The 22,363-nt window shown below is 40.8% G+C and overlaps 1 long non-coding RNA gene across 2 annotated transcripts; it reads left to right on the forward strand.

Annotated features, from left to right (window-relative positions):
* The first annotated feature begins 2,229 nt into the window (after positions 1-2,229).
* LOC122451329 lies at positions 2,230-21,992 on the forward strand. 2 transcript variants are annotated; one of them, XR_006272370.1, is made up of 3 exons: positions 2,230-2,735; positions 18,920-19,062; positions 21,754-21,992. It is a non-coding gene; the product is annotated as an uncharacterized LOC122451329 (long non-coding RNA). The 2 variants fall into 2 exon arrangements; XR_006272369.1 differs by lacking the exon at positions 2,230-2,735 and adding an exon at positions 17,393-17,481.
* The last annotated feature ends 371 nt before the right edge of the window (positions 21,993-22,363 follow it).

The raw sequence follows: 22,363 nt of genomic DNA on the forward strand, positions 1-22,363 counted from the left end.
TTTAGAGTCAATCAGACTGAACATTAGTGGTCCAGAGAAAGGAAACATCAATATGGACTTTGGCAGTGGGAGAGGTCTCATGGAGTAGAAATGACCTGAACTAGAACTGAAGTTAGGGAGAAGTTAGGGAGAATTGGGACAGGTGAAGAGAAGGGGAATGAGAGGCTAAGAGTAAGAAAGTGATATGGCATGATGAGAGGCAGTGAGCCCCAAAGTTGGTAGGGTAATGGACTATATTTGCTTTTTTTTTTTTTACAATTTGGAGTATGGCTGTGCTACAATATTGTGTTAGTTTCTGCTGTGCAACGAAGTGAATCAGCTCTGGGTATGCATCCATCCCGTCCATCTCTTGCTCCCCCTCCTACCCCATCCCACCCTTTGTGCTATGTGCACCAGATCCCTAAAAGGAACAATATTTTCCTCTCTTGGTTAGTCATAGTCACATTTTTTTTCTTTGAATAGAAAAGTAGGCTTAGCCTAAATACCTTGGATGAGACTGAGGTACCAACTTGTCTGCCAACTATGCTTTAAACAGAGCAGCTTTCCTGGCTACAGAGACTCAGGCGAGCTATCAGAGGAGATTGTGTGTGTAGATTTCCCAGAATATCTGACCATTGTCTGGGTCACAGAACTGATATTCCAAGTACAAGTTAGATCATTTCCATTCATGGACATAATAAGCGAAATGCTTCTCCTTTAGGTAAGTTGTTTGAAAATGCTGGTTCCTGAGCACACATTCTTTATTTTATTTTATAGGACAAATGTTGTATGCCCACAGCATAGGGTAGGATGTCATAAAAGATTCTTGTTCAGAGTTTGATTATTGTACACAAGACTCCAGCAGTTATTTCAAAGCCTTTTTGAATGACCGAATATTCAGTTTTCTGAGCCCACAGCTGTCTATTCTTATGCTTTATGGAGGCCTTCCCTTCCTCTATTTGTTGAAGATATAAAACCACATCTCAAAACCCATGTAAAAATACTATAAAAAGCATCCATGATTAATAGAACATTTTCTACATTAACTGTCTTAACCAATTCTATTAAAAGAAATTTTAAAGAATATCTCCCCCTCTTTTTTCTCCTTCCAAGTTTTAGGGGATGTTCCAAATATGGACTCCTCCTGTCAGAATTCCCTCAGATTGACAGGGTGGCTTGATGATACTGATATAAAAAGATAGAGGTTTCTCCTTGTTCCCTATCCCCCCCCCCCCCCACCAAAGCCATTTGACAACTAAAAATGTGCCTAAGACTTGGTACACTGATGAAAATGGAGGTCATATACCTTATCCGAGACTGTTTCCTTTTAAAACATGACAGGAAACAGTCAAGGTGCTTTTGAACTTAATATTATTAACTCATTGCTTTGGATGCTCCTTTCTCAGGGGCTGTGCCTTGTCTGAGAATCACCTCCTCTTCCTCTCTGTCTCAGTATTTTCTCCTCCAGAGTCCCCTATGCTAACTTTTCCACAGATTTCATTTTATTTACAAGAAATTGAAATGATAATGTAACTGAGACGATGATGGTCAGTTTTCAAAGAAATAATCCAGTGCGTTGATGAGAAAGAATCACCAGAACTCAAGCACTTGTAAGAAGCCTAAGATAAAAGACTCTTGTTTTCTTGGCAAGCCCGATAGATGTTCTGCAGTGACAAATGATATAACTGTTATCTTGACACCATACTCTCCCATGTTGAAACTGTTTATGAGAAACAAACATCATATGAAGAACAGATTGCCAGACACGAAGTAAATCACTGTAAAGGGTGGTGAGTCAAGTATTGCCAGTTTTACCCACATTGTCATTGTTATGATGTAACACATTCCTGGAGACTGATATTGTATCCAAATTTGGGCACAAAAACCTCCTCTTGATCAGTTGGCTGAGATTCCCTGCCGTATAATATGTCACACACACACAGACTTGGATGCACACCCAACCTGAGTGAGGCGCAAAGGACAATCGGGAAAGGATGGAATATTAAAAAGGTGTGCAGAGATTATACAAACTGTAAATTTCAGCCCTTGCCCAGGCAATAAACCCAGTAATCCTCTAAGCTCTGCTAGCAATGATTAATAAACAGTGGGTGTGCTAAACATATGGAAAAATCATCCCATCTGGGCCATTTAAAACTAGGACATAGACTTTATCTTTGTTTATTTCATCCTTAGCTAAAAGGCTTATTATGAATTGCAATAATCCAAGAAGCCAACCATGGAAGACAGACAAACTCTTTAGATAAAACCAAAAAAGCAAGTTCTGTAACCAAGGACCAGATGTATTTTTGGGTTTAGCCCTTGTACATATTTAGCCGAGCTTTTCAAGTGGTGAAGATTTGCATGTTTGTTTTGCAATACTAATGAATATGTTTTTGATTTACATTTTAGAAAATGGAAACTTTTATCTTCTTGGGGCTTTGTAACTTAATGACTTCCAGAGGGTGGCTTGGTGTCCTCTTTTAACCCTTCACCACGAGAAACGTATCTTTTTCAGAGGCCCAGGGCTCTATCTCACTGAATGAAACCCTGAAGATAATGTGGTTCTGTCTTTTGTTGCTGGAATGGCAAGGGTTGAAGAGCTTTCAGCTTTCAATCTAGTGAAAACATATGTAAATGGCAAATTATTTTTAAACTGCCTTTAATGTGAATTCTGGGGGTATACAGAATGACTCCACAGATGATATTTATATGAGATGAATAAGGACAACTCTTTTGGAAAAACATTGCTTTGAGAGGTAAGATCTTGAGTATTGGTTCAATTTCCTTGGAGATAAAGATTGTTTTAGAAAGATGAGGAAAATGTCTTACTGAATTTTTTTACTTCTGGAAGATATCCTTAGGAATAGTTCTTTATTCCTTTCAGTTTCTTTGAAGATGTTACGTGGAAAAATAAGTAAACACATTTTCCCCCGGAGACTTCCTTTGCTTGTAATTTGAATTGGACAAGGACCTTATCAGAAATGGAAAATTTATCCTTGAGGGATAACAGAGTATTTTAGAATAAGAGATAACTAGAGCTTTGAACTCTCGTTATTTGACAAATTAGACCAAAGAGATAGCTTTTCTTCCAAATTCTTCCAGTAGTTTTTAAAAATAGACTATGATAAAATAATAAGTATGCCCTTAAGAGCCTGTGTAGGGCCATGAAATCTTTTAAATGCTTAACTTTCTGGGACAAACAAGTGAAGGTGTAATATCACACTGAGCATGAAATGGGGGATGTTTTACATTAGTTCTACGTGATTAGCTGTGTTGAGGTTCAATGAAAATGTGCTAGTGAGGGCCGAGTAGTCCTTTGATAAGGAACCAATGGCGTTTTTATTATGTAATATCTGAAAGGCTTATGATCAAGAGTCCCTAAGCCGAGTTCTTCACATGGGAAATCATTTCACCCCTAGAGAATATTTTTCCCACCCAGACTCTCTTAATAACTAGTTTTAACTTTCCAGAACAGTTTTATAGTGTTGTATTAAAATTGGATACATATTTGCTGTGAGTTCTTGGTTAGCAGGCATTTTCTAACACAATTTACTTAAACCAAAAAAAGGTTGAAATACGGTGTAAGAATTCCTTATTTTCCCTTAAAAATTCCTCCAAAACTTTCAGTTCTTGTCTATTTTAGATCTGAGAGAAAAAATACTTAAAAAAAAAACCAACCTAAATGTATTTTAAAACTAGTCATTTTTCTTATTATTCAGAATCCAAGTCTAGATGGATCTTTTTTAAATGTGGTCTTAACTTAGGAGATCTTATTTTTAAAGTATTTATTAATAATTTAGATCTTAATTTATCCTTGCTCTTCCTCTATGATAAAAAGGAAAGGAACAGGTAACCAATTGATTGTGTAAACACTATGTGCCTGGAAGTTTGTCTTTGCTACTTTATGTTCCTACAAGTAGATCTCATTACAAAGGAGAAAATCGAAGCTTGGAGAAGCTGATAAATGTAAGGTCATAGAATTAGGTTGATGCAGACCCAAGATTCAGACTCAGGTCTTTCTGCTTTTCAAAATGATTTTCGCTGCCCAGCATCATTCTGTCATAGCCCTTATCTCTCAGAGTCACTGACCCCAAATCTCATTTTTTGTTGGTGTTCCTTAAAATGAATGATTCCAGCAGACCAAGTACCTCGAATAATGGAAATCTGCTTAGGTGTAGAAACCCAGCTGCTGGTGGGATTGCTGGGTGAATGGTTGTGGAACAGCTAGTGGGACAGAGTTGGGGAAGAAGATCAGAAGGAGACATGGACTAGAACAGTGGAAGCCTGGGCCAGTGGTTCCTAACCTTTGCATAGGGTCATTTGAGATTATAGATGGAAGTTAACAGACCCTGTCCCTAGAAAATTTCCTGAAAACCTCAGACCTGCTGAAGCTGTTGAGATTGGCAGATTCTATGCTGAGTTTTTGCCCTTAGTCCCTGATACTCTAAAGCATGGTCCTTGGACCACCAGCATCAGTGATCTCTATAAGCTTTGACAAGAGAAGGATCTCAGGCCCTACTCAAGACCTATCTAATTAGAATCTGCATTTTACAAGATGCCCAGATGAAGCCCGAGCACATTACAGCTTGAGAAAGATTGGTCTGAGTAGGCAGTAGCCAAGAAGGAATGAATGTGTGCGGCTGTTGAAGTGTCAGAGGGTGAAGATAGTGAGGACTGTGCTTAAAGAAGAAGAATGGGATAGAACAGGTCTCAGATTTATCAGGAAATGGGCAAATGGCTGGAGGCTGCACCTGCAGCTGTTAACTGTGAATGTTTCTCATCTTTAGTCACGGTCGGTGGGCAGGGGCCTGATTCATCTTATCAACCACCTATACTTACTGAGTTTCAAATGACTAGAGTAGTTTTCACATAATAGCCATAAAGAAGTCTTAGTTTAAAAGGAGGAAATAAATGAGAAATGATGAAATTGTTGATTTGACTCTTAAGTAAACTAGTCAATTTTGTGTTTGTTTGATGATATTAAATCATTATTGCTAATGGATGGCTTCCATATCCTGTGGAAAAGTGGTTTGAACTGTTTTCTTTTAGTTAAGAGTCTTAGATGGGTGTCCACACACTCCTTGCACTTTCTGATGTATCCTCGTGAGCCCCAGGAGAGAGCTGCAGGAAGTACGAGCAAGGGGTCTTGTACACCACACCCATCAGAGCATTTTGTGATAAGAGTGGAGAGTCCTCGTAGGGACTGGCCCTGCGAAGGCAGCATGAAGATTCTTAATTAGAACCCTGCCCACTTCACCCAGAATGAGAACCTGGGTCATATAGATGGTGGCTATAACGATAGTTTTGCTATGGATGGGCTTAATCATTTTTATTTAGTGGCCTTTAAGCATGTGCAGCCTTAGCAAGTAGTCATTAACAGCTTAAGCCCCAAGATGCACAAGTCTATAGCATATAGATGGTTGTTCAGTCACTAAGTTCAGTCACTAAGTTTGCGACCTCATGGACTATAGCATGCCAGGCTCCTCTGTCCTCCACTATCTCCTAGAGTTTGCTGAGATTCCTGTTCATTGAGTCCATGATGCTGTATATTTGATACCAGTGTTCTATTGGGAATACTTCTTTGAGGTGGGGAGAGAAGGACTTGAGACCCATAAAAAGAATAACTGAGCAAGATAAAGTATCTCTGGTTAAACTATTTTTAGATGCAGTGGATTTCTGGGGAAGACACAGCAGGGTTTTTAATAAGAAAATATTGGGTTGGCCAAAAATTTCATTCGGGTTCTTCTGTTACATCTTATGGAAAAATTCAAACAAACTTATCAGCCAACCCAAATAATTTGGCACACATTCATTGCGAACTGGCTGTGCTGTAGGCCTTGTGTGGATGCGTGTGTGCTAAGTCGCTTCAGTCATAACCAACTTTTTGTGACTCTATGGCCCATAGCCCGCCAGGCTCCTCTGTCCATGGGATTCTCCAGGCAAGAATACTGGAGTGGGCTGCCATGTCCTCCTCCAGGGGGTCTTCCTGACCCAGGAATTGAAGCTGTGTTTCTTATGGCTCTTGCCTTAGCAGGCAGGTTCTTTACCACTAGCGCTGCCTAGGAAGCTCTTGTGTAGGTGATGGACATACGATTATGACAAGGACGTGTTCCCTACCCATATGAAATTGTAGTCAAGAAAAGTAAGCACTGTGGCAGTGGAGGGGTAGGGTGCCATGAGCGCATGCTGCAAGGTGCCTTTACCTAAATTTGTTGGGACAGTGACGGCTTCCTGGAAGGAAGTAAAGGAAGTGAAGAAAGTGACTCTAAGTTCATGTTTGAAGTGGGAAGGGGGTGGAAGGCCCAGGGAATGGGCTGTGCAAAGACCCAGAGGTGAGAGAGAAGATAGTGCATCGGACAACAAGAAGCATGTCAGCACCATTAGAGTGTCTTGCCTGGGGATCTGGAATAAAACCTTAGAGCTTGAAGAGGTGTTTTAGGTTAACTAGTCTCAGCCCCTCAAGATGTCTTATCAAATGATCCTTCATCTTCTCTTCAGCACCTCCTGTGATGGAAAGCTGCCCACTGTAGTCCTTCCATAGGAAGAAATTGGAATCTCTCTTCTCTTCTCATCACTGGTCCTAGTTTTGCCCTTCCTTGTCACCTGGACAATTAGAAGCTTCTCTAGTGTTTAACAATCACTGGTCAGGGTACTCAACACCCTTTCGGGGACTGCGTTGCCAAAGGAGACAAGCCGAGGTCCAACTGGACACATCATACATGTAGCAAATACTTACACTTCATGCATTCAAATCTTGCAATATCCCAAATGGCAGTTTTATATAAGCTCCCAGTCAATCATGATATTTCACGGGGGAAGTGGGAGGAGGCCAGATATTTGGCTTAAAGAGCTCACATTATTACGATTATATTAAGGATTCAATTTTGTGCAAGCCTTCCTGTAAAATTCCCCTTCCCATCCACCAAGTCTCATACCATGCCACTGTTGTGCTGGCTTGAATTGTCAGCACACCTGTACTTTTTTAATGATGAAGGCTAAACCCCAGTGCCAGCTGGAGGGAAAGGTCACATTTCATGGTGGTGTAATTGGAGAACTGTGTTTCTTAGGGATAGAGGTAGCAGAGCCTTGTTGGAAAGTTTGAGAACATAGACCTAGTCATAAGCCACTTACCTTTGGTAGTGAATCACTTCTTCAATAACTGATTGGACCTCAATTTTTTTATTGTGACTGCTCCCTCATATAGCTAGAGGATTAAGTGAACAGTCAGAATTAGATATGTCCAGAAACCAAAGTAGAATCTGGGTCATAAGAGGGGAAAGAGTTGCAGGTAATTGGGTCCAGTGTGTAATATAGGGTCCATAATACACTTTCACACCTCCTGCACTTATGATTGAAAGGATGATTTTCCTCAGCAACTGGCCCTGAATCATCTTTATTAGTTAAAGCCCTGTTTGCTATTCTAATAATAAAAAAGGAACTTTTATTTATTTCTATAGCCTGCCTGTTCCCTAATGCAGAATGTTGATGGAATACAGACGTGGGTAAGCATTGTCATTGTGCCTTTTGGACTGTAGAAGAATGTCCTTATAAGAAAAGATTGCATATATATAGTCACAATGCCTGAATTGTACACGTGAACTTAGTTTCAGAGGAAATGAGTGACATTGAAAAGATGAAACATGCATAGCATTTGAGTTTAGAAAATTTTAATTTCATTTGTAGCAACACAGTGAAAATATCCAAGATCTAAGCTTAAAATAAAACTTGGCTCTAAGAGGCATGTGTAATAAATTAGCAGATTAAAGTTGTTTACACCTTTGGCATTTTTAATCTCATATTTCTGCTTTAAATAGCTTTCCTGGCAATTATATACTAGTTTTTTTTCACCATATAATTCTGAAAGTTGCATATTGGACATACTTTTGATATTTACTTCAACCATTTCTTTCTGCCTCTGACTGTAAGATGACTATTAGCTAATGATAATAACACACAAAATATTCTCATTTATGTTTACTTTTCATATGAATAAATATGAAAATGCACTTTTCATATAAATAAATAAATTTTATAAAACTATTTCCTGTTTCTTTTGAAAATGCCTTCATGAGGTGTTACTTTGATATTTTGAAATAATAAATATTTAAATTAATTCAACACATTTGAAGAAATATTTATGTGAGCCTCTGGAGAGTTAGACATGGTTCTACATCCTGTACTACAGAGGTTCCCAATCTTTTTGGCACAGGGATCAGTTTCATGGAAAACAGTTTTACCACAAGGGGCTAGTTTTGGGACGATTCAAACATATTATGTTTATTGTACACTTTATTTCTATTATTATACATCAGCTCCACCTCAGATCATCAGACATTAGGTCTCAGAGGTTGGGGAATCCTGCTATAGAGGATATCAAACTGAGGAAGACCTTCTTTGGCCCCACATGGGGCCTTACAGGCTTGTAGACAATTCAGGACCCAAATGACTATGATGGAAGGGCCATGAATCAAATTCACAGCACAGTGAATCCAAAGAAAGAAAAGGTAAAATCATTATATGTCACAAATATAAGATTTTTTTTTTCATTTTGAGACATCGTCATCAGATACTTTCTTAAAGAGGCTTTTCTTGACCTCCCCTAAAATGGATCTGATTCCCTTGCTCTTAAAGATCTCTATGTACTTCCTTAAAAAAATCAGCCTTATTGAGGGATATTTCACATACCGTGACATCCACCCATTTAAATGTCCATCCATCTGTATGGTTCCAGGTGTGTGTGCATGTGTGTGTATGTGTGTGCATGAGAATGTATGCCTGTATGCAGGGTGTGTGCACTAGATTAATTTAGGTCTGGACTTCCTCTGAGCCTACCACTCTCCCTGCAGCCCTCTCTGGTCATAACTCTTTTTCTCTATCACCTCTTGGACCATTGGACCTGGAGGTGCAGCTGGGTGTCTCCTTAGTTCACAATTTCCACTTCCACACCATTAATTCTCCCTTTCTCTTCCCTAAACCCCTGCAGTTTTGACTCCCTTGTCATCAGACAATCCTAGCCACCACCTTCTTTGTCTGTAAACCCCTAGATCACTCCTGTTCATTTGTTGAAGACTTGAACTCCTGTTGGCTGTCATTTTCTCTTATCTTAATTCTCCCTTAATTTAATAACCAGATGCCTCTTCTAACATCCTAGCCACTCGATTCCTGGACCTTCTTTTCTCCAGTCATCTCATCCTAGCACTCATCCTCTAAACCACTCCTTCCCATGATTCTACTCGAGGATCTAGGCTTCCAGTGACTTGTCCATAATTTCAGTTTCAAACATCCTGCCATCTGACCATCACTTCCTATCTTTTCAGCTTAATTCCTCTGATGCCTGATGCCATCACTCCTTGAACTCTCTGGGATCTGCAGTCTATTGATCTTAACCACGTTTTCCCTCTGCCTCCCTTCCAATCCTAATTCCTCTTCAAACCCATGTATCTTACCACCTTTTCCCTTACCCTCCTTTCTAATCACATTCCTCCCTTCCCATCTTAAATCCTGTGCTCAGTCATTGTGATCATACGCTTGTACTTACTCTCAGTTCTCTTGCATTTCTGGCTTCCTTGAGCTAACTTGGAAAGAACCCATCCTTGATTAAATCCAGCTCTGCCTATTCTGTGCCTATACCTATGCATTGAATGTGGCTGGAAAACACACACACGCACACACACACATACATGACTGGTCTTATTGTTAAACTTATAACCATAAACCTTATATGAATATGTAATACTTCCCACTGATCATACTACATTTTCTAAATGTATTCACCCTACTCTTCTGGACAACTATTTTATCGTCCTTTCTTTCCTTTTCAAACTTCTAGCATCTCTGTGTCACCAGAGATGACTTTGCTTCCTACTTTTCTGGAAGCCTAGAAACAATCAAAAGATAACTTTCCACAGACTACCACCACCATATTTACCTGCCTCTCAGCACTTGTACCAAGCTATTCTTGCATCTCTGCTGTTACCATAGAGAGGAAGTGTCTACACTCCTATCTAAAGACGGCCACTTCAGGTGGATTTGGATTCCATAGCCTCTCACATTACTCAAGGTCATTGCTCCACTAGGTTTCTTTCTCGTATCATCATTTTCTCCCCCGTCTTGGGTTATTCCCATCAGCATACAAGTATACTGCTATCTCTCCAATAAAAGCCTCCATCATGCCACAGAAACTGTTTTCCTCAAAGTGGCCAATGACCTTATATTGCTAAATCCATTGGTCCTCTTTTAGTGCCCATGCTTACACACAATGGTCACTTTCTTTTTCTTGAAACAGTTTCTTCACTTGACTTCTTAGATCCTATTCTTTTTTGGTCTTTATACCACTGATAGCTCCTCCTGTTACCTTTACTGCTTCTTCATTATCTCCCCAACATATAATGGGTTCAGGGCTTGGTCCTCTTCTTAGCAACCCACACCCACTCTCACTGCTCCCATCTAGTTTAATCACTCTCACTAATGTCAATCTGCAACTGCATCCTCTCCACGAACTCTAGATTTATATGTTCAGTTGACTCTGGGCATCTCCTCTTGGATGTCTAATAGACATCTCAAATGAAACATTGCTAGAAGTGCACTCCCCAAAAGTGCCGCCCGTTCCATCTCTCCCACCTTGGGCAATGAAAGTTCCATCTTGCCAGTTGTCCAGGCCAAAGTGCTTGGAATCATTTTCAATTCTTCCCTTCCTCTCATACCCCATATCCAATTTGTCAGAAAATATTACTGAAAAAAATAAAAAAAAAGAAAGAAAATATTACTGGCTTTTCCTTCAACACATAATGAGAATCCTAATACTTCTCCACCTTCACCTCTGAAGGTGATGGTCCAAACCACCATCATCTTTTATGTAGATGGTTGCAGTCACTGAACGCTTGGCTTCCACTCTCACCTCGCATTGAGATTTCTTTAAATTCTAAGGTGATGTCACTGCCGTTTTCAAAAATTCCAGTTTCTCTGCATCTGATAGAGAAGAAAAGCTAAGGTTCTTAGTGACCCACAAGACCCTAGTGAATCTGCCAACACTCCTGTTCCACATTTACCGCTATGATTGCTGCTTCTCTCCCCTCACTTTCTCTCTTTCAGCCACACTCTAGGAACTTTAGATTTCCTCTGACTCAAGACCTTTATTCCTATAGCCCATCTTCCTAGACTATTCCTTTCCCTCATTCCCCCCCTCACTTCCTTCAGATCTTTTCTCCAACATCATTTACCATATGGCCTAGCAATTCCACTACTGGGCTTATACCCTGAAGAAGCCATAATTCAAAAAGACACGTGTATCCCGGTGTTCATTGCAGCAGTACTTAACAATAGCCAAGACATGGAAGCAACCTAGGTGTCCAACAACAGATGAGTGGATAAAGTTGTGGTACATATATACAATGGAATGTTACTCAGGCATAAAAACAGAATGAATTTGAGTCAGTTGAACTGAGGTGGATGCACCTAGAGCCTGTTATAAAGAGTGAAATGAGTCAAAAAGAGAAAGACAAATATTGTATATTAACACCTATATATGGAATCTAGGAAAGTGGTATTGATGAACCTATTTGCAGGAAAGGAATGGAGAAACAGACGCAGACACAGTGAGGGAAGGAGATGGTGGGACGAATTAAGAGAGTAGCATTGACACATATACACGGCTGCTGCTGCTGCTGAGTCGCTTCAGTCGTGTCTGACTCTGTGACCCCATAGACGGCAGCCCACCAGGCTCCTCCATCCATGGGATTTTCTAGGCAAGAGTACTGGAGTGGGGTGCCATTGCCTTCTCCACATATATACACTACCATGTGTAAAATAGCTAGCTAGTGGGAAGTTGCTATGTAACATGGGAAGCCCAGTCTGGCACTCTGATGATCTGGGAGTGGTATGGGGTGAGTGGGAGGAAGGCCCAAGAGGGAGGGGATATATATATATACACCTACCCACACATACATATATATGTATTTATTCATGCACGCACACACACACACACACACACACACTTATGGCTGGTTCAAGTTGTATGGCAGAAACAAAACAACATTGTAAAGCAATTATCCTCCAATTTAAAATGTAAAATAGATGACCAGTGAAAATTCGATTCATGAAACAGGGCCCCCAGAGTTGGTGCTCTGGGACAACCCAGAAGAATGGGGGTGGGGAAGGAGGTGGGAGGGGGGGTTTAGGATGGTGGGATACATGTATACCCATGGCTGATTCATGTCGATGTATGGCAAAAACCACCACAGTATTGTAAAGTAATTAGCCTCCAATTAAATAAATTAAAAAAACTAACCTCTCAGATATCTAGCCCCATCCCCTGCTTTATTTCTTTCCATAGCCTTTAGCTCACTCTAATATATAATTTGGTTAAAAAAATCTATTTGGGTTACCGACTTTCCCTTGACTAGAATATACACCCGTCAAGGCAGAGATTCTCCTGTTTCATTCATTGCTGTAGTCTCTAGAACAGTACTGCCTAGATAACTAGGTACTCAGTAGTATTTGTTGGGCAAATGGATGGAGCCCACGTTAGCTTGGCTGAGACGGAGCCTAGCATGGCTACTTGAAGGTCTGATTATTTCTGTAGGTGCTCCCTCCAAGGACATGATTTCCAAAGCCTGCATCCCTGCTGAACTTCTTCCCATCAATTCTCTGAGGACTATTCAAAGGAAACCAGATACAATCTGACTTCTGGTGCCGAGGGGGAAGAAGATGTGGGATCCTAGAGGAGGGTTAGAGTGATTGAGTGAGGCGGATTGAGTGAGAAGAGCAGGTACCAAAGGAGGGGCTTGTTTCCCTGGAGACGGGCTGACATGTGTGAGTGCTTCCTATTCAAAAGATCAACCCAAGCCCTCCTTTCAACTCAGGACCCCTACGTCTCCACTCACCTCCACTTCCCCAGGCACTCCAGGTTCGTCATGCTCTCACGGGAGCCTTTTCTCATAGTTGTAAAGTCGAGCTTCTTCATGGGTGGTGGGGGACGGGAAGGAAGTATAATTCATTTTTACAAAATCGCTCTGAAATTCTTGCATGAAAGGTGCTAAACATGCAAACTGTTAGATTTTATTTTTAAATTGTGCAAGCTATATATTTCCCCCATTAAGTGTTCACTTGCCAGTTATCCTCTTTCTGCTTGAAAAAAAATAATAAAATTTTATCATATCCAACTACTGAGATAAATTTAAAATAGAAAAAGGTATTCTTTCTTGTTCCTATGAGATGCTTCCAATCATTTAAAGGATAGTATTAGCCATAATGGTTTCTGTATCATCATTCTTAATGTAAGTACCCTTCAGTCATAGACTATGATCTCTGAATCAAATAAGAGTTGTTGGGTGTAAGAGCAGTCTCTTTCTCCCTTAACTTGTCATAATAAGTTGCTTGACTTTTCCAAAACCAAAATGCCTCTCTATCATCTTTAAATCATCTTAATATATTTTAATTAAAAAATAATTCTCCAACAGTGGGAAAATTAGTCCCCTCTTTCAACACTTAAGGGGCCTCTCTGGTGGCTTAGACAGTAAAGAATCTGTAATGCGTGAGACCTGGGTTCGATCCCTAGGTCAGGAAGATCCTCTAGAAAAGGGAATGGCTACCCATTCCAGTATTCTTGCCTAAGGAATCCCATGGACAGAGGAGCCTGGAGGGTTGCAACTCCATGGAATTGCAAAGAGTCGGACACGACTGAGCGACTTTCACTTCCTATTAAGAAGATCCTGTACCCCATCTAATTCATCCTGCTGCTTCTTGACGGTTTTTCTTCCTCCAGTCATCAGTGGGACCCTACTCAGAGTATGAGCACCCCTTAAGACTAGGATGCAACTGGGGCATTTCTGAGCCTGAGCTTTGCAATGGAACAGACCCGACTTTCAGCCCATTCTCTCTCACTTGCTATGTGGAGGATCTTGGGTGAAATAACTTAATCGCTCTGAATCTTGGTTTCCTCTGCTGTGGAATAGAGGTAATAATACATGCCTTACATTGTCACTTAAAAATGAATGCACTTCAGCAGAAGACTACTGGGAAAACATCTGTAGTTAAGCAGGTTGGGTTTATTACTTGTTGCACCGAGGAGAACACACACTTGAGGCAAATCTGGGATTGCTCAGTAGGAGGTGTTAGGAAGAATCTGGAATAGAACTGGGGCTTTATTTTTATTTTTTAGAACTGGGGCTTTAAATGGGTGATCTGGGGAAGGGTTCACTCTGGGTTATATGTTGTCAGAAAGTAAAGGTAATACACAATGTGACTGTGTATCTCAATAAATCTTACCTATAGGGAGCAGAGACCAGCCTGAGTATAAATCTGTGATTGGTAAATACATAGCAGGCACTCCTTTGGGGACAGAGGAGGATGTTGTTATTTTTAGGGTTGCACAATGACCTTGCTTTTGTCTGCACTTGGACGAAGTTGTGAAGTGGCTTTGCTTTGTCTCATTTTATCATGGTCTCCCAGCAACCTTGTCTGAGGTTGGAATTCTGTAAGATGGTTTATGTCTAATAGGAGAATAACAAGACCTTGCTTGGAGAGCCAGGCCAGCTTCTGAATGTTGGAAGTTGCATATTTTTCCTCTTTTTTAAACATAAACCCTTGGCACAGTATCTTGCCCCCAAGGACTCAATACATTGTGGCAATTTTCATGGTAAGAATCTAAATTACACACTCAGCCTTCTCAGTTCCAGAATAAACAATTCCAGTTCCTTCACCTGAGCCTCAGGGTACTGGAGAGTAATAAAGATAACTGATATTTCTTTAAATCCTATGCCAGCACCATGCTGAACACTCTGAGTAGATGATCATGTGTAATCTTTACCATAATCTGGTGAGAGCAGTATTATTATTTTTCACATTCCACAGATGAGGAATTGAGTTTTAGAAGTGAAGAGACTTCCCCAAAGTCACACATGCATAAGAATAAGTGAGGGGATGAAAGATCCTGCCCATAGGAAATCTTCTTTCTTTAGAACTCAGATTTTTTTTTAAATTAATTATGATGTGATGGGTCTTAGTTGCAGCGTGTGGGATCTAGTTCCCAGACCAGGGAACCCAGTCCCCCTGCTCTGGGAGTGTGGAGTTTTAGCCACTGGATCACCAGGGAAGTCCCTAGAACCCAGACTCTTAAACCTTATGTGATGCTTTCTATTTCCTGACTCATTGTGAATGCTCCAACCCAAAGCTTCTCTAGTACCAGTTACATTTCTTATTCCTCATCTGAATTGCAATTAACATCATACTTCTTGCTCTTATTTTCCAAGGATTCCTTTCTAGTATCCATTAGCTGATAGTAAAGCATGCAGCTTTAATTCAAGACAGCCGGATTATGCCTTCATCATTAATTGAAGGACAAATCTGGTAGTTTTATATTGGAAAATCTTTAATCTTCTCCTTGGACTGGAAGAGAATGGCGATCCTTGACTGTGCATTCAAAACGCATTATGGTCCCCATGCTACTTTTTTATAAACGAGTTTACAATGTTCAAGCATAATGGTTTTTGGAGTTTTAACAAAACGGCAACACAAGGCAATATGTACCAGGATGGAATTGGCATTTGCTCGGCCTTATTATAATGTTGCTGTGTCAACATAGAGTTGATGAGAATTCTGGCATTCACACTTAGACGCATTCTATCTGCCTCTTAGAGAGCTTTGTGGAAATAGAGATCTCTGCTATAGCACAGAGTTGGAAGAAGAGAATTAAAATATTTTGAGCATCCATTCTGTGCCAGGAATTGTCCTAGGTGCATTTACATGAGCTTATTTATTCTTCGTAACAACTAGGAGAACTGTCTGTGGCTCAAGTCACCATCGTCTCACCCTGGGTTACTGCATATTAGCTTTCTAATTACTTCCTTGCTCTCGCTTTTGCCCTCTTATGATTGAATCCAAAGCTAAAATGATCTTTTAAAATTGCAGTTCGAAAGTCACCACTTCCCTGCTTAAACACTCCCCCTGGCTTTCCGTTGCCCTTGGAATAAAGTCCACATTCCTTCCCTTGACATCCAAGCCCACTCGCTGACCCCCTGCCCCTCTGACTTGGTCTCAGTCACTGTGCCCCTTGCTCGCTGTGCTGCAGTCACACTGGTGTTCTCTCCTTTAACCCCGCAAGTGTGTTCCTACCTCAGGACCTTTGCACCTGCTGTTTTCCATGCCTGAAGTTCTCTGCCCCAATTTTCTCTGTTTCCTTCTTGTCACTGAGTTTTTAGCACAAATGTAATTTTTTTTTTTCAGTGAAAACATCTGTGATTATGGAATTTGTAGTAGTTCTGCATTCCCAGCCATTCTCCAGTACACTGCCGTGTTTTCCTTCATGACACTTCTCCCCATCTGAAATCATGTTCTTCATTCATTTCTTCACCTGATTGTTGTCTGTGTCTCTGCCTTTGGAAGTGACTTCCAGGCTAGCAAGCATCTTGTCTGTCTTGTTCACCACTGGATCCCTATAGCCTAGTTCAGTGTTGAATGAATGAATATACCTTTTTACAGATAAAGGAACTGAACAACCACACTAATAATCACAATAGCAACCGCAACCACCATTTCTTGAGGGTCTTCAAAGTGCTCGATGTTAAGCAAAGAACTTGAAAAATATACTTTTACTTCTTTATTGAATCTTCAAAGCCACCCTCTCAGGTATGTACAGTTTGCTCCACTTCTCAGAGAAAGATGCTGAAGCTTAAAGGCTGGAACACAGTCAGGCTCACTCAGCAGGTGATGGGTACCTAGAGTGACACTTACTTGATTTTCCTGTAGTGCATGAGAGAGCAGGGCTGTATCAGGAACACATGCAATGTAGGAAAATTTCCCTCTGCAGTGAAAAGACAGACGAAATACCATTTTCCGTGTGATAGGGATGTTGTGGCACAGAGCAAGGATAAATTGCAGAAAGCATTCTATGCAAAGGGACCAAATGCTCTCCAAGCCAAGTTGGCCGGGCCTGAGTGGAGGAGCAGGACCCTGTGTATGAAGCCAGGCTGGAACCGGTTCTAGGCTGATGACAGATGAGTTGGTGTAAGACCATGGCCATGTCAGGCCCTACTGAGCCCCATGTGTGTGCATCTGACAGCAATGGTAACCCGTCCACTGCCTTATCGAGTGCTAGCTGCCATCTCTTGATTAGCAAAGCAACACACTCAGACTTGCCTAGGAGGATTATTTCAAAAGTTCTTCAGCAACAATTTCCAGAGAGTCCAGGTTCCTTTCTTCAGGAAAGTGGGACTATTTGAAGGTTCCCCCTCCAAAAAAATTTTTTTAGTTGACCTGTTGGGGCCTGATGTGGCCTCACTTGCCCAGCACATTGATTCTACCAGGTCTTCAGGGCACCTAAACCCTATCTTTCAACTCCAGGGTCTAATTGCTTCTATCCTTTGGACTCTGACCTGGGCCTGAATCTGTCTTCAAAATTCTAAATGCATCTTTGGTTAGTTTCAGGGTGACTTTGGTGGATGCTCTGAAGATACAGATCTTGTTGGAGGTTGTGGGATGTTTGACTTCTGGGCTGTACAAAAATAGGTAACAAACATCATGAAAAGGCTGAGGAAATCTGAATAAAGTCTGTAGATTACTTAATAATATTTTATCAGTGTTAACTTATTGGTTTTGACAAATGTATCCAGGTTATGCAAGATGTTAACCTCAGGGGAAACCGGATGAGGGATAGATATGTGGGAACTCTACACTATTTTGTAATCTCCTGTAATTAAATTTTTTTTGAAGTAAAAAGTTTATTTAAAAAAAAGCAAGACACAGTGTAAAGCATGGCATGCTGAGAAATGAGAAAGGTGGGAAAAGGAAGAACCGGCAGGAGCTGCTTTTGTGAAAAATGACCAAGTTTTCTGCGTCTTGTGTCCTGTCCTTTATATTGTTGGCGTGTGACACCAGGTTTTAAATCAAAGGGGATATGTGGAACTGTACAACTCAGGAATTGTGTGGCGGTCTAAAGGAGTGAAGTTAGAGTCTTAGTTCATTTGGGATGCTGTAGCAGAATAACAGGTTTCTCAGGTGGTGTTAGTGGTAAAGAACCCGCCTGCCAATGCAAGAGATATACAAGATACAGGTTCAATCCCTGGGTTGGGGAGATCCCCTGGAGGAGGGCATCTCTACTCCAGTATTGCCTGGAGAATCCGCCTGGACAGAGAGCCTGGTAGGCTGTGGTCCATAGGGTTGCAAAGAGTTGGACACGGCTGAAGTGACTTAGCATGCATGCATACAGCGGAATACCTGAGTGCCTGGCTAGCTTATAAACAGCAGAGGCTTTTTTTTTTCTCTCATAGCTCTGGAGGCTCAGAAGTCCAATAGATTGAGGCACTAACCAATTCAGCGTCAGGTGGAGACCTGACAGGTTCTTAGGTGGCCGTCTTCTAGCTGTGTCCTCATATGGTGAGAGAGGTTGAAGAAACTCCCGGAGTCTCTTATAAGAGCATGAGTCCCATTTATGAGGACTCTACCTTCATGATCTAATGACCCAAAGGTTCTGCCTCCTGGTACCATTATATTAAGAATTAAGCTTCATTAGATTATTTCAATATTTTTCCAGAATTTTATAAAAATGCAAATGATATAATATTGCTTTTCCTCCTCAGCATGATTATTTTGAGATTCTTCCACGTTGTTGTGTGTGTGTGTGTGTGCACACTCAGTCACTTCAGTTGTGCCCGACTCTTTGCAACCCCATGGACTGTAGCCCACTAGGCTTCTCTGTCCATGGGGTTCTCCAGGCAAGAACACTGGAGTGGGTTGCCGTGCCCTCCTCAAGGGGATCTTCCTGACCCAGGGATTCAACCCGAGTCTCTTACTTCTTGGCAGGTTCTTTACCACTAGCACCACCTAGGAAGCCCTGCTGTTGTGCGTACCAGTAGCTTATCTTTTTTGTTGCTGTGCAGTATGATATTGTCTGATTTTGCCACTAACTGTGTATTTAACTACTGATGCATATTTGTGTTGTTTCTAGTTTGGGGCTATCACAAAGAAAGCTGATGTGAGTTCCCATGAAAGGAGGGATGCAACATGAGAGGAATTTGCCATTACTAAGGAACATGGAGATTTTGAGAGTGATGGATATGTTCATTATCTTCATTATGATGTTGATTTCATGTATGTATACATTTGTCAAAACTTGCCATATTGTACACTTTAAATACGTATGTCACAGACGTAGAAAACAAATTTATGGTACCAAGGGGGAAAGAGGGGGAGGAATAAATTGGGAGATTGGGATTGACACATACATACCACTATATATAAGATAGATAACTAATATGGACCTACTGGATAGCACAGGGAGTCTACTCAATACTCTGTAGTGACCTATATGGGGAAAGAATCTAAAAAAGAGTGGGTATATATATATGTATAACCGATTCTTCTTGCTATACAGCAGAAACTAACACAACATTGCAAATCAACTATACTCCAATAAAAAATTAATTAGAAAAAAGAATTAACCTTCAACATATGAATCTGGGGGCTTCTCTGGTGACTCAGTAGTAAAGAATCCGCCTACAATGAGGGAGCCGCAGGAGACTTGGGCTTGATCCCTTGGTCGGAGAGATCCCCTGGAGGAGGGCGCGGCTACCCTCTACAGTATTCTTGCTTGGAGAATCCCCATGGACAGAGGAGCCTGGCAGGCTACAGTCCATAGGGTCACAGATCCAGACATGACTGAAGTGACTTAGCATGGCATAGCATATAAATTTAGGGGACTGGGACGGGACACTGACATCCAGTTACTGGATGAAACAGTTACTGACTGAAAACATGAAGGGACCAAAAGCATGGGTAAGACAGCAGGCATCTTGACTCTTATTCTGGGCTTGTTCAGGAAGGCAATGCTTTGGGCAGCAACTAGCTTGAGAGACAATGTGGTGACTTGTCATATCACTAAAATTGTTGACATAACTTCATCATACTAAATCCACTCCAACTATTATGTTTATTTTAGTCACTTTGACATGATTTGTAACTTGGAAAAGTAAAACCCCTCCAGAATAGCTATCAGTTTTGGGGGGAGGGTGGCATGGACAATTTATGCATCATCTCAATTATAATATTTCTGCAAGGTCAGTGTTTTTATTTCCATCTAAGGATGAGGACACTGAGACTTGGCCAGAATGACACTATCAATTAAGGGCAGACGGGATCAAATACAGGTTTGTTCAATTACAAAGCTTATATTCTAGCCCTTGTACTTCAGAGCTTTCCTCTTGGAGCCATTCTTCATAGCCAAATATTTTTTTCCTGCAGTGCCTTTACATAATTTAAATTGTACACTATAGGTTGATGTTCTCTTTCAATGGGTTGTCTTACCTGTATCAATTGTTCTCAAAACTGGCTCTGCTAACATTTTGTACCAGATAATTCTTTGTTCAAGGAGGATGTCCTCTGTATTGTAGGATGTTTATTGGCATCCTTGGATTCATCCTACTAGATGTAAGTAGCATCTTCACACCTCCAATTGTGAACATAATAATTACTTTTAGGCATTGCCAAATGTCCTTTTAAGGGCAAAATGTCCCTGAGTTGAGAATCACTGATCTACAAAATTAAGCGATACACTTCCTGAAGGTCAAAGCTCAGTCGTGTCTGACTCTTGGCAACCCCATGGACTGTAGCCCACCAGGCCCCTCTGTCCTTAGGATTTCCTAGGCAAGAATACTAGAGTGGGTTGCCATTTCCTCCTCCAAGGGTTCTTCCCAACCCAGATATTGAATTTGTGTCTCCTGCATTGCAGGCAGATTCTTTACAGCCTGAGCTACGAGGAAAGCCCTTTATTTTATTGGGGCTCATGGGAAGGGCACACAACCAGATGAGTCCATATCAAAGGCTTCCTGGCTGCTCTTTGGGAACTTAATCACAAAAGTGCTCTCCACTAGTCAGTTGGTTCTTTTGAGAGTAAGCCACTCTAGAAGCTAAATACTTGAGGTGATTTTCTCACTTATTGCTTGATTTTCTCCAAATGTTTAAACAAGGTTTAACAGCAAGCTTAGCATGAGCTGACTGAGCTGACTCCAATTGTATTGATAGCAAAGCCATAGCTGACATTCCCTGGCTGGGGCATCAGATCTATGAAGACTGTGAGCTGAGTTCTTTATGAATCAGACAGAAGGGCTTCCATATGCTTGAATGTGGTGCGGGCACGTGCATGTGTGTTTGGGATTGGGAAATGGGCTCTCTAACTTCCTTTTTTTCACTTGAAATTTTATTTATTTTTAATTAAAAGATAATTGCTTTACATTATTGTGTTGGTGTCTGCCAAACATCAACATGAGTCAGCCATAGGTGTACATATGTTCCACCACACTATCTCAGCATTCTGACAAGCACTCTATGTGTTAATTTCTCTTGCTAGCACCCAGCAAGACTCTAAGGCTCTTTGGAAAAGCCTTAACCATTAATCAAATCCAATTTCCTCATGTGTCAACAGTCTAACCAGGCCCAGAATAATGAAGATTTTTGCCTGATGTTTATGGAATATCCAAAAAGGACAGCTACTATTTACTGAGAATTAACTACATGTTGAGCAGTTTACCTACATTATTCTAATTTTTTCAACAGCTTTGTGAACTAGCTATTATTATCATCACCATTTTACACACATGCACACTCATTAAATAAAATGGCCCAGGTCCTAGAGCTAGTAAGTTCAAGAGCCTGGGTTTAAACCAGGTCATATAGCTCCAACACTTCAGTTCTGTTGCCCCTGACCTGTATGCTTGGCATCCTGATTCCCTATTTCAATTTAAGTCCTGTCCTCATATTGATCCAGATCCCCTTCTTTTCTTTCAGGCGTATGGAAGCCCTTCTCTCAAGTTCCCCTGAGCCATACAGCAAATTCCCATTGGCTATCTATTTTACATTTGGTAATGTATGTTTCCATGTTACTCTCTGCATACATCCCACCCTCTCCTTCCTCCCCCCACACTGTATCCATAAGTCTGTGTCTCCTCTATGACTTCTTGATTTAGCCTGAGAACCCATACATTGAGATTCTTCCATGTATTTGAGAGAAGGGTCATGCTGCTAATAAACACATATTAAATTCACAGGATTGTATGATTTTTAATATTTTCCTCAGTTTTAAAATTCTAATGAACATATATGTGTATATATATATATTCACTTAGTATGTGTGCATGTTTATATAGTGTGTATATACATAAAGAGTGGGTATATGTATACTGTATATATAGAGAGAGCGTATGTATGTGAATATAGATGTATGGACACATGTATGCAGTTAACACTTACTGAGTGCTTTCTGTGTGATACAGAAAGAACTTTCCGTGGAATATTTTATTTAATCTGCACAAAATCCAATGAAACAGTTCCTGTTGTTATCCCCACTTTACGGCTAGACTGCGGCTTAGCAAGATTAAGTCACTTGCCAATGTTACAT

This window comes from Cervus canadensis, chromosome 12 (genome assembly GCF_019320065.1).
Source record: "Cervus canadensis isolate Bull #8, Minnesota chromosome 12, ASM1932006v1, whole genome shotgun sequence".
NCBI classification, from domain to species: Eukaryota; Metazoa; Chordata; class Mammalia; order Artiodactyla; family Cervidae; genus Cervus; species Cervus canadensis.